This window comes from Chiloscyllium plagiosum, chromosome 22 (assembly GCF_004010195.1).
Source record: "Chiloscyllium plagiosum isolate BGI_BamShark_2017 chromosome 22, ASM401019v2, whole genome shotgun sequence".
NCBI classification, from domain to species: domain Eukaryota; kingdom Metazoa; phylum Chordata; class Chondrichthyes; order Orectolobiformes; family Hemiscylliidae; genus Chiloscyllium; species Chiloscyllium plagiosum.
In genome coordinates, this window is record NC_057731.1 from 21,850,312 (window position 1) to 21,862,192 (window position 11,881).

Consider the following 11,881-nt stretch of genomic DNA (forward strand, 5'->3'; position numbering starts at 1 on the left):
GATCAAATACTAATCCTAAAGTTTCCTTTTCCACCATAGAACATTTCTTCTCATATTGGTTTAATTTCTTAGAAAAGTACTCCAGTGGCTTCGATTCCTGATTCGCCATCCTCTAATTGGATTGCACCTACCGGCAAGCCTATTAGTATCAATTGCCATTTTGAAAGGGTCATTAAAGTCACGATGGTCAACACCAGTTCAATTATTATGATTGCCTTCAGTTTCTCAAAAGCATTTTGGCATTCAGTCAACTGAAGTATCTTTGCGTATTTCGGAAAAAAATTGCTAAAATTACATCCATCATTGCTGAGGTTAGGCATGAATTTCTAATAAAACCCACACATTCCCAAAAAATCATGATTTCCTGTTTAGTTTTAGGATTGGAGAATTCTATCCGGGCTTTCACTGTTCTTCACAACACTTGCTTTTGCCCTACGGTATATCATAGGTATGTTACCCTTGTGTTTGCAAATTCACACTTAGCAATGTTTATTACTAAGCAAACTAACTATAGTTGCATAAACAGGTCTTCTTGTGGCTTTACTTGTTTTTCCTACAGAAGGGGGTCAGTTAGCTAGTTTGTGACATACATTTCAATTCCTGCACTGGCTGAGGTCACCATAAAAAAGATACTACCTCCATCACCAGTCATCGCTTTCTGATGAGACCGTGGAACTGTGCCAGCTTTATTTTTACACTTTAATTACAGAAGATGGTAAAATCACAATCTAACTGCATTGTTTTGATCTGTATTGCTAACTCCATATCCCCAAAACGAAGTAATCTCATTCTTTCAGGACAATCATTGAAACTTGAAACTCCTTTTCTTTATTGATAACTACTACCACTGAGTATTTTCCAATGCTCTCTCCATCCCCACATCATCTGACAGACTCCCTTAGATTTTAGACCATCACAAAATCCACCCCACCTCCAGATTAGTTATGACTGCAGAAGACTCGACTGATTGCCAATCCTTAATAGCTTCAACCTCTATGTAACCAACCACCAACCTTTCAACTCAACCACACAATATGTATTGCCTTGGCCAAATATTTGCTAATATTGCTAGTTATTCCACAATGTCAGATACTCTTATTTGAATTTTCACTGCTTTTTTCCTGCTTCAGGTCACCAAACATATTCTATATGTTTGTGACTATAGTATCTTATTTATTTTTGTCAATCCTCAAGCTCTCAAGATGACACCAAAATTGGAGCTGTAGTGAACAGCGAAGAGGGTTACCTCAGATGACAATAGGATCTTGACCAGATGGGCCAATGGGCTGAGAAGTGGCAGATGGAGTTTAATTCAGATAAATTCTGGTCTCCTTCCTATCGGAAAGATGTTGTGAAACTTGAAAGAGTTCAGAAAAGATTTACAAGGATGTTGCTAGGGTTGGAGGATCTGAGCTACAGGGAGAGGCTATCTCTTCTGATAGCCTAATTTTATTCAGCAATATAAACAATTTTGATATTATAAAGTTGAAATGACAAATACCACCGCAATAATGTCACATTTTGACTCTTATTTTTCTATTAAAGTTAAGGAATTATGGTAAGTATAGATCAGCATTTCTTTACAATCATGACAGGCACAGAATTAAACTTGCAAAGATCAAATACTAATCCTAAAGTTTCCTTTTCCACCATAGAACATTTCTTCTCGTATTGGTTTAATTTCTTAGAAAAGTACTCCAGTGGCTTTGATTTCTGATTCGTCAGAAGTTTATAAAATCATGAGAGGCATGGATAGGATAAAGAGACAAAGTCTTTTCCCTGCAGTGGGGGAATCCAGAACTGGAGGGCATAGGTTTAGTGTGAGACAGGAAAGAAATAAAAGAGACCTAAGAGGCAATATTTTCATTCAGAGGGTGGTACGTGTATGGAATGAGTTGCGAGAGGAAGTGGTGGAAGCTACTACAATTACAACATTTAAATTGCATCTAGATGGGTATATTAATAGGAAGGGTTTGGAGGGATATGGCCGGGTGCTGGCAGGTGGGGCTAGATTGTGTTGGGATATCTGGTCGGCATGGACCAGTTGGACTGAAGGGTCTGTTTCTGTGCTGTACAACTCTATGACTCTATGACAGAGTTCTCAGCCACCTTGACTCCCAATATGATATTGTTGGCATCATCATGTTCCATTTTTTATTTATGCTGAAAGCTCCCCTTAAATCTTGGCTCTTTGTGCCTTTTGCTGCCTCTCTTAGGGTTTTACTAAAGCCTTTGACAAGGTTTCACATGGTAGACTAATAAGTAAAGTTCGATCATGTGGGTTTCAAGGTGAGCATGTCAACTGGACACAAAACTGGATTAACAGCAGGAGATAGAGAGTGATGGTGGAGGGTTGTTTTTCAGACTGGAGGCCTGTTCCCATAGGGATCAGTGCTGGGTCCACTTTTGTTTGTCATTTATATAAAATGATTTAGATGAAAATTTAGGAGGCTTGGTTAGTATGTTCGCTGATGACACCAACAGTGGACAGTGGACAGTGAAAAAGGTTATCTAAGATTACAAAGAAATATTAATCAATTGGGTTAATGTGCTGCGGAGTGGCAGATGGAGTTTAATTTGCATAAATGTGAGATAATGCATTTTGGTAAAACAAACAAGGGCAGGACTTATACAACTAAAAGTTGGGCCTTAGGTAGTGTTGGACAACAGCGGGGCCTGGAGTTCAGGTAGATAATTCTTTGAAGTTTACATCATATGTAGACGGAGTAGTCAAGAAGACATTTATCATGCTTGCCTCCATTGCTCAGACCTTTGAGTATAGGAATTGGGATGTCTTATTAAAGGTTGTACAGGATATTGGTGAGGCTTCTTCCAGAGTACTGTGCCCATTTCTGGTCCAGTTATAGGAAGGATATTATCAAGCTAGAGAAGGGTCAGAAGAGATTTACAAGAATGCTTCCGGGAATGGGGACTCAAGTTATAAGGACAGGCTGGGACTTTTTTCATTGGAGCATAGGAGGTTAAAAGGTAACATTATAGAGATTTAATAATCATGAGGGGTATAGGCTAGGTGAATGGCAGTTATCTCTTCCCTAACATAGGGGATTTCAAGATTAGGGAACAGATTTTTATGGTGAGAGAGGAGAAAGATTTTTAAAAAGACATGGGGGAAATTTGTATTTGCACAGCTTCCAGAGGAAGTGGTGGATGTGGGCATACTTACAAAGTTTAATAGACATTTAAATAAAGTGCATGAATATGAAAGGTTTGGAGGGAAATGAGCCAAACGCAGGCAAGTGCGACTAGTTTAGTTTGGGATTATGGTTGGAATGGACTAATTGACCCAAAGGATCTGTTTCCATGCATTAAATCTCTACAATTCTTAATTTCAATAGAATTCTTAGATTCTGGAAAAATCTCAGAGGACTAGAAAACTGCCAACATCATACCTTTATTTTATAAAGGAAGGAGGCAAAAAAAAAGGTAACAATAGGTCAGATAGTTGAGCATTTGTTATTAGGAAATGTTTAAACTTATTATAAAGGATGTAATAGCACAGCATTTATAAATACATAATACAATCAAGCATAGTCAGGTAGCTTTATGATGGAAAAATCATGTCTGACAAATTTATTAGAATTCTTGAAGGAGATAACAAGCACAATAGATAATATAATGGGTGTAATACATTTGGATTTTCATGTCGCATTTAATAAGGTAGTACACATTACATTAATTAATAAAATGAGCCCATGGCATTGGAAATAGTATATTAGCATGGACAGAAGATCAGCTAACTAACAGAAGTCACAGAGTTAGCATAAGAGGGGCATTTTCAGGTTGGTATCCTGTAATTAGTGGAGTGCCACAGGGATCAGTGCTGGGGCCACAATGATTTACAATATATATCAATGACTTGGATGAGGAAAGTGAATGTATTAAAGTCTAGAACAAGAAGACAGTTGGCAAGGATGACTCCGAAAGTCTGCAGAGGGATATAGACAGGTAAAGAGAATGGGCAAATACTTGGCAGATGAAATACAACATGGGAAAATGTGAGTTTGTGCACATTGGCAAGAGGCTTGAAGAGTTCAATATTATTTAAATGGAGAAAGGCTGCAGAAAGCTACCTTACAGAGGAATTTGGGAATCCTCGTTCATAAATCACAGAAAGCTAGCATGCAAGTTCAACGGGTGATCAGGAAGGCCAAGGAACGTGGGCCTTTATTTCAGAGGATATTGGTATAAAAACAATGAAACCTTGTTTATGCTTTACATGTCACTATCAAACCACAGCTAAAATACAGTGGACAGTTGTAGCCCCTTATCTAAAAGTTAATTCTTTATTAAAACTGAAATAGAACGATATACTAGGAGAAAGTGAGGACTGCAGATGCTGGAGATCAGAGTCAAAATGTGTGTTGCTGGAAAAGCGCAGCTGGTCAGGCAGCATCCGAGGAGCAGGAGAGTTGACATTTCAAGCATAAGCACTTCATCAGTAACGTTTCTGAGAAATGTTGATTCTCCTGCTCCTCTGATGTTGCCTAACCGTCTGCACTTTTCCAGCACTACACCTTTTGATTAGAAAGATATACCGGCATTGGAGGAAGCCTAAAGGGAGGTTCACTAGGTTGATCCTGGATATGGAAGGTCTGTCGTGTGAGGAGAGGTTGAGTAGGTTGGGCCTGTACTCATTGGAGTTTAGAAGAATGAGAAGCAATCTTATTTAAATGTACAAGATTCTTAGGGGACTTCACACAGTAGATCCAGGGAGGTTATTTCTCCTTGTGGGAGAGTCGAAGTCGAAGAGGACATAATCTCAGACTCAGGGGTGATCCATTTAAGGTAGTGATGAGGAGGAATTTCTTCTTCCAGAGGACTGACCATTTGTGGAATTCTTTACCTCAGAGGGCTGTCAAGGCTGGGTCATTAAGTATATTCAAGGAGAAGGCAATTAAGGGCTATGGCAGGCAAGAGGATTTGAGGATTATAAGATTGGATATGATCATACTGAATAGCCTACCTCGGCCCCTACATCTTTTGATCTTATAGAGTACTCCGGTCAAACTCATCCATGCCGACCAGATATCCCAAACTAATCTAGTCCCAATTGTCAGCACTTAGCCCAAGTCCCTCTAAAACCTTTCTATTCATATACCCATCCAGATGCCTTTTAAATGTTGTATTTGTACTAGCCTCCACCACTTCCTCTGGCAGCTCATTCCATACACATACCACCCTCTGCGTGAAAAGGTTGCCTCTTGGGTCTCTTTTATATCTTTCCCCTCTCACCCTAAACTTATGCTCTCTAGTTATGGACTCCCCCTCCCCAGGGAAAGGAATTTGTCTATTTATCCTATCCATGCCCCTCATGATTTTATAAACCTCTAAGACGTCACCCTTCGGCCTCCAACACTCCAGGGAAAACAGCCCCAGCCTTTTCAGCCTCTTCCTATAGGTCAAATCCTCCAACCCTGGCAACATCCTTCTAAATCTTTTCTGAATGCTTTCAAGTTTCACAACATCCCTCCAATAGAAGGAGACCAGAATTGCACACAATATTCCAACAGTGGCTTTACCAACATCCTGTACAGCCGCAACATGACCTCCCAACTCTTATATTCAATATTCTGACCAATAAAGAAAAGCATACTAAATGCCTTCTTCACTATCCTATCTACCTGCGACTTTACTTTCAAGGAGCTATGAACCTGCACTGCAAGGTCTTTTTTTTTAAATTCAAAAATATACTTTATTCATAAAATATTTTGATGATCTATACAATTGGTCATGCCATACATACGTAACATTCCATTTCTTTACATACAGAGATCGAGTAATCATTTGTATATACAGGTCTGTACTTTTACTATCCATATATTTAGCTGAGGCGTCAGTGGAGCCCACTTACTGCGTGGGACCCCTGTTCTTTGGCAGGCAGACGTTACACGGTGGTCTTTCCCCACCACGCCTTGGCGGCAGCTGCCCCAAGCTTCAGCGCATTCCTCAAAACGTAGTCCTGGACCTTGGAATGTGCCAGTCCGCAACACTCAGTCGAGGTCAGCTCCTTCAGTTGGAAGATCAACGGGTTTCAGACAGACCAAAGAGCATCTTTGACCGAGTTGATGATCCTTCAGGCACAGTTGATATTCGTCTCGGTGTGCGTCCCAGGGAACAGACCGTAGAGCACGGAGTCCCACGTCATGGAGTTGCTCGGGACGAACCTCAACAAACACCACTGCATTCCTCGCCAGACTTTCTTTGCATAGGCACATTCCAGAAGGAGGTGTGTGACAGTCTTTTTTTTATTTCAAAAATATACTTTATTCATAAAATAATTTGATGGACTGTACAGTTGGTCATGCCATACATACATAAACATTTGTATACAGAGATCAGATTTCATCATTTGTATATACAGGTCTGTACGTTATCAATCATATATCCATATATTTAGCTTAGGCATCAGCAGAGCCCAAAAGACTGAGTGGGCCCCCTGTTGTTCTTAAGCAGGCAGATGTTACACGGTGGTCTTTCCCCACCGCGCCTTGGTGACAGCTGCCCCAAGTTTCAGCACGTCCCTCAACACGTAGTCCTGGACCTTGCAATGTGCCAGTCTGCAACACTCAGTCCGGGTCAACTCCTTCAGCTGGAAGATCAACAGGTTTCGGACCGCCCAGAGAGCATCCTTCACTGAGTTGATGATCCTCCAGGCACAGTTGATGTTTGTCTCGGTGTGCGTCCCGGAGAACAGACTGTAGAGCACAGAGTCCCACGTCATGGCGCTGCTTGGGACAAACCTCGAAAAACACCACTGCATTCCTCTCCAGACTTCTTCTGCATAGGCGCATTCCAGAAGGAGGTGTGTGACAATCTCGTTTCCACCCCACCCCCTGCAATCGCTTCAAGGGCAGCGTGCGGTGCGGTTGAGAGTCCAGGCATGCATAAAGGATGTCACAGACAGAGCCCTTCTCACCACCAGCCAAGCCGTGTCTTGGTGCTTGTTGGAAAGTTCTGGTGATGAGGCATTCTGCCAAATGACTTTGACAGTCTGTCCAGGGAACCGCTCGATAGGATCCGCCCTCTCCTTTTCCCGAAGGGTCTCAAGGACACTACGTGCTGACCACTTCCTGATGGACTTGTGGTCAAAGGTGTTTTTCTTCATAAATTTCTCCACGACGGACAGGTGATATGGAACAGTCCAACTACTCGGAGCGTTCTGCGGCAGCGAGGCCAGGCCTATCCTTCGTAACACCGGCGACAGGTAGAACCTCAGTACGTAGTGACACTTGGTGTTTGTGTACCGGGGATCCACGCACAGCTTGATGCAGCCACACACAAAGGTGGCCATCAGGGTGAGGGTGCCATTGGGTGTGTTTTATCCCCCCGTTGCCCAGATCTTTATACAGCGAGTCCCTTCGGACCCGGTCCATCTTTGACCTCCATACAGTCTCATCCCCTCTGCAGCCTCCCTAGGACCTCACCATTAAGTGTATAATTCCTGCTAAGATTTGCTTTCCTAAAATGCAGCACCTCACATTTATCTGAATTAAACTCCATCTGCCACTCCTCAGCCCATTGGCCCATCTGATCAAGATCCAGTTGTAATCTGAGGTAACCTTCTTTGCTGTCCACTGCACCTCCAATTTTGGTGTCATCTGCAAACTTACTAACTGTACCTCTTATGTTCATAACCAAATCATTTATGTAAATGATGAAAAGTAGTGGTCCCAGCACCAATCCTTGTGGCATTCCACTGGTCACAGGCCTCCGGTCTGAAAACCAACCCTCCACCACCACCCTCTGTCTTCTACCTTTGAGCCAGTTCTGTATCCAAATGGCTAGTTCTCCCTGTATTCCATGAGATCTAACCTTGCTAACCAATGTCCCATGGAGAACCTTGTTGAATGCTTTACTGAAGTCCATATAGATCATGTCAATCGCTCGGCCCTTATCAATGCTTTTTGTTACTTTTTCAATCAAGTTCATAAGACATGATTTCCCATACACACAACCATGTTGATTATCCCTAATCGGTCCTTGCTTCTCCAAATATGTGAAAATTCTGTCCCTCAGGATTCCCTCCAACAACCTGCCCACCACCAATGTCAAGCTCACTAGTCTGTAGTTCCTGGTTTGCCCTTACCACTTTTCTTAAATCGTGGCACCACGTTAGCCAACTCCAGTCTTTCAGCACCTCACCTGTGACTATACAATTATCTCAGCAAGAGGCCCAGCAATCATTTCCTTGGCTTCCTGCAGAGTTCTAGGGTACACCTGATCAGGTCCTGTGGATTTTTCTACCTTTATGCATTTCAAGACATTCAACGCTTCTTCCTCTGTAATATGGCCATTTTACAAGATGTCACCATCTAGTTCCCCACATTCTATATCTTCCATGTGCTTCTCCACAGTAAACACTGATGCAAAATACTCACTTAGTATCTCCCCCATCTCCTTCAGCTCCACACAAAGGCTGCCTTGCTGATCTTATTTGCTCCCTAGTTACCCTTTTGTCGTTAACGTATTTGTAAAAACCCTTTGGATTCTGCTTATCTCATGTCCCCTTTTTGCCATCCTGATTTCCCTCTTAGGTATTCTCCTCCTGCCTTTATGCTCTAAGGATTCACTCAATTTCTCCTGTCTCTACCTGACATATGCTTCCTTCTTTTTCTTAACCAAACCCTCAATTTCTCTAGTTATCAAGCATTCCCTAAACCTAACAGCCTTTCCTTTCACCCTAACAGGAATATAGAACTTTCTAGCATTTCACAATTTGTAAAATCTACCATTGAAAAACGTGTATTTGTGCATTGGTTCAAAACAACTATATTAATAGAAATGATGGGTTTTTTTCTGTGATTAGTTGGCCTTTTTGATAACTGCAGATAACACTAGCTTGTCGACTATGTACATTTGCAAATAGAAATATGGTTCACAAAACAGAAGTCTGCATTTCATTTAAGATAGGACAAACACACTAGCACACTTCCATTTAATGAAATAATTGTTTAACCTAATGTCTTATTTATTTCTTATGGAAATTAAATGCATTTAAAACTTCAGTGGATCAGCGTGACATATTTTCAGCATGTAATTATCTCATTAGAAGGTAATAATACTATAGGTACTAAATTACTCTATTCATACTTGGTCAATTGAGCAAATACCACATTGGGTAGATGATGAACAATCAGGATATAACCCCGCAAAAGTCCATCACACAGTAACTTAAATTTGGGAGATTCACGTATAATCTCATTTTATCATTCCATACTCCAGCAGTGACCAGAAAAATCTAGTGCTTTATATAATGTGGCATATGGGTATCCAGCAAAGCTTCAGCAGTGGTGTTAGGAACTGAATTAATTGCTGTCATTAAAAAAAATTGCGAACACAGGATAATACTAGCATTGCAAATGTTAGTATTAACCTGGCATTGCTTTATTTGTAACAGTTGCCCTTGCACATCTGTGCTACTTATTTATTATTTCAAATGAAAAGATTTCCAATATGGGGGTAGCAAGGATTTCTGAAATAACTGAAGTATGGTCTGAGGAAGCAATATGGAAAATGTGGAAGCAACAAATATAACCTGTAGCTTCTTCCATGCCCTGTTAGCTTCTTAGACATGACATTACAGAAAAAGGTGCCATATTATGCTGACTGTGCAGGCAAACGTGGTGCTAATACTTAGCTTTCCTGGAGTTCAACATTTTTGATAATACACTAGTTTTTCGAAGAATCAGTTCTTATTTATCATTTTGTGTCAACTGCAATTATGTTATGCCACCCAAATGTTGGCTTTGATTTGTTTTGTTTAAAATCTTTCAACAAACATTAATAAGAACTTTAGGGTTACAATTACATCTGTATGTAAGCCTTCTTACAAAAGAGCTTTATAGTGGTGGTACAATAATCCTATTCTTCATCACCAGGCTTGTAATGCCATTCTAGAATACAAATGCCTGCTAGATCTTGAGAATATTTGTAGAGTCTTTAACTCCTACCATCCAGTCTCTGAGCGAAGCAGCTACCATCTTCTCTCATGAAAGTTAACATTTAAAGAGCATTTAACTGCATTTTGCAATCCATGTAAAAACACAACCACAGCACAATATCTTCCATCGCATTTTTATGCACAACTTGAAGGAAATGTATCAATTATAAAACAAAATTACATTCCTGTTGCTTCCAATAAATAATTATATTGATCTCAGCAGTTAACAAGCAATAGTGAGAGAAACATCGCGTCACACACAGTAACCAAGGACCATAAAAAATTGCACAATAAAATAGCAGCAATAAATATCTAATTCAATTATAATTGTCAGATAAAGTACTAGGGATGCCCTCACTGAAAATAGATACATGGTTATACATTGAGGAACCATGGCAGGTTTGACTGATCCTTCAGATTCCGAATGTCCCATGTCTAAAAGCTGCAGTCTGCATATTAAACAGTTACCAGGCGCAAGGCTTTACATCAATTACAAAACAGTGAGTGGAATGAGATTAAAATGAAATTTACAGCATCACTGAATGAGAATCTTCCATTTCAAACAGCGTTTAAATATTACCGAGCAAAAGCCCAGAAATAACTACAAATTATAAATATATAAATTTGAGACATTGACGCTATTAAAGTGATAAGACTGAAAAAGCATAGGTCAATTATAACCTCTGCATATCAAATGTTTACAAAATAACGATTTCAATTCAGTTTTCCCCCTATGATAATATTAATTTCAAACAGGCCTACTCCCTTTCTGGTTCTCTTTCAAAGCACTGCAGTTTACCCTACATTGGTACAACTAAACAACAGTACATCAGACACATAACAATCCTGCGTGCAAGGTGAAACATCTTTAGTTCAAAAATTGAATCACTAACCTTAAATGCATGTTCCAAACGATAGTGCACAGACTGCTGTACATGGTAATGTTCTAACATCTGAAGAGGTGCAATTTTGTATGCATTGCTATTTATTCTCCCAAGCTATACATTGTCTTTTTTACAAATGCATTTAAAAGGTATTTTTCCATGTACACAGGATAGCATTATCCAAACAAAATGATCCGTCCTGATACTCCAGGAATTTATTTCAGGCCCTCAGCCTCTCTAATAAAAAAAATGCTGAAGACTCTTAATGATTCATCAAAAACCCCTCTGTGCATAATTTAAAATGAATCAAACAAGATATCTGCTTACCATGTGCACACCCCCAAGTAAAAGAATCAGGCCAGCAGAGACAGACTGAGGATGTATTTTACAGATGGGCTGCAGCTTCTCAGTGATTCTCTCTGAGCCTTACTCCCTCCTGGGAGAATGAGCTCATTCCAAGCTGCCAACAGCCGCCCCTCAGCCATTGCAGTGTCACTGCAGATCGTCTACTGAGTGCAGGCACGTCACCAAGGAAGATCAGCTATAAAGCCAACCCATACCAGCCCTTCTCTAATTTGAAAGCTGAATGGGATATCGTTTATTCAGTTGTCTCCAAGCAAGAAATTTAAATGGAAAAGAATCTAAGTGTACTGTTGCAAAAGGTTGAAATTGGGGCTCCAAAATATCCTTTGCAGCCAGAAATCATTCCCAAATCCTAAAACTGTGAAAGTATTTTATCTACTTGAGAACACAGTGAAACAAATTAGAAGGTTACCATGGCATTCCAGCCAATTGTTTTCATTCACACATTATCTTTTCTGAGGCAGGATTATATAAATGCAGAAAAGCAGAATGTTGCAGTCTGCAGCAGAGACTGTGATCACTGGCATCGTTTTAGAAAAGCTACACCAAATTGATCATGTTTAACATGACCGACCCCCCCCAAGATGCTTCCACAAATAATCCTGCTTCATAGAGGTGCAGACAGGCCATCAGTGATAAGATTATAATTACAAATGCTCACAATGTAATTAGT

The 11,881-nt window shown here is 40.3% G+C and overlaps 1 protein-coding gene across 20 annotated transcripts in view; it reads right to left on the minus strand.

Annotated features, from left to right (window-relative positions):
- The window catches only part of jakmip3 (Janus kinase and microtubule interacting protein 3), a 379,633-nt gene extending 368,295 nt beyond the window's left edge, over nt 1-11,338 (minus strand). For 19 of the 20 annotated variants that reach the window (XM_043712579.1, XM_043712578.1, XM_043712577.1 and 16 more), the window contains exon 1: nt 11,173-11,338. The gene's annotated coding sequence lies outside the window, so the exon portion shown is untranslated. Of the gene's footprint in view, nt 1-10,854; nt 10,925-11,172 lie in introns of those variants that run through there. The other variant, XM_043712567.1, reaches the window with a different exon arrangement.
- Nucleotides 11,339-11,881: the final 543 nt, after the last annotated feature.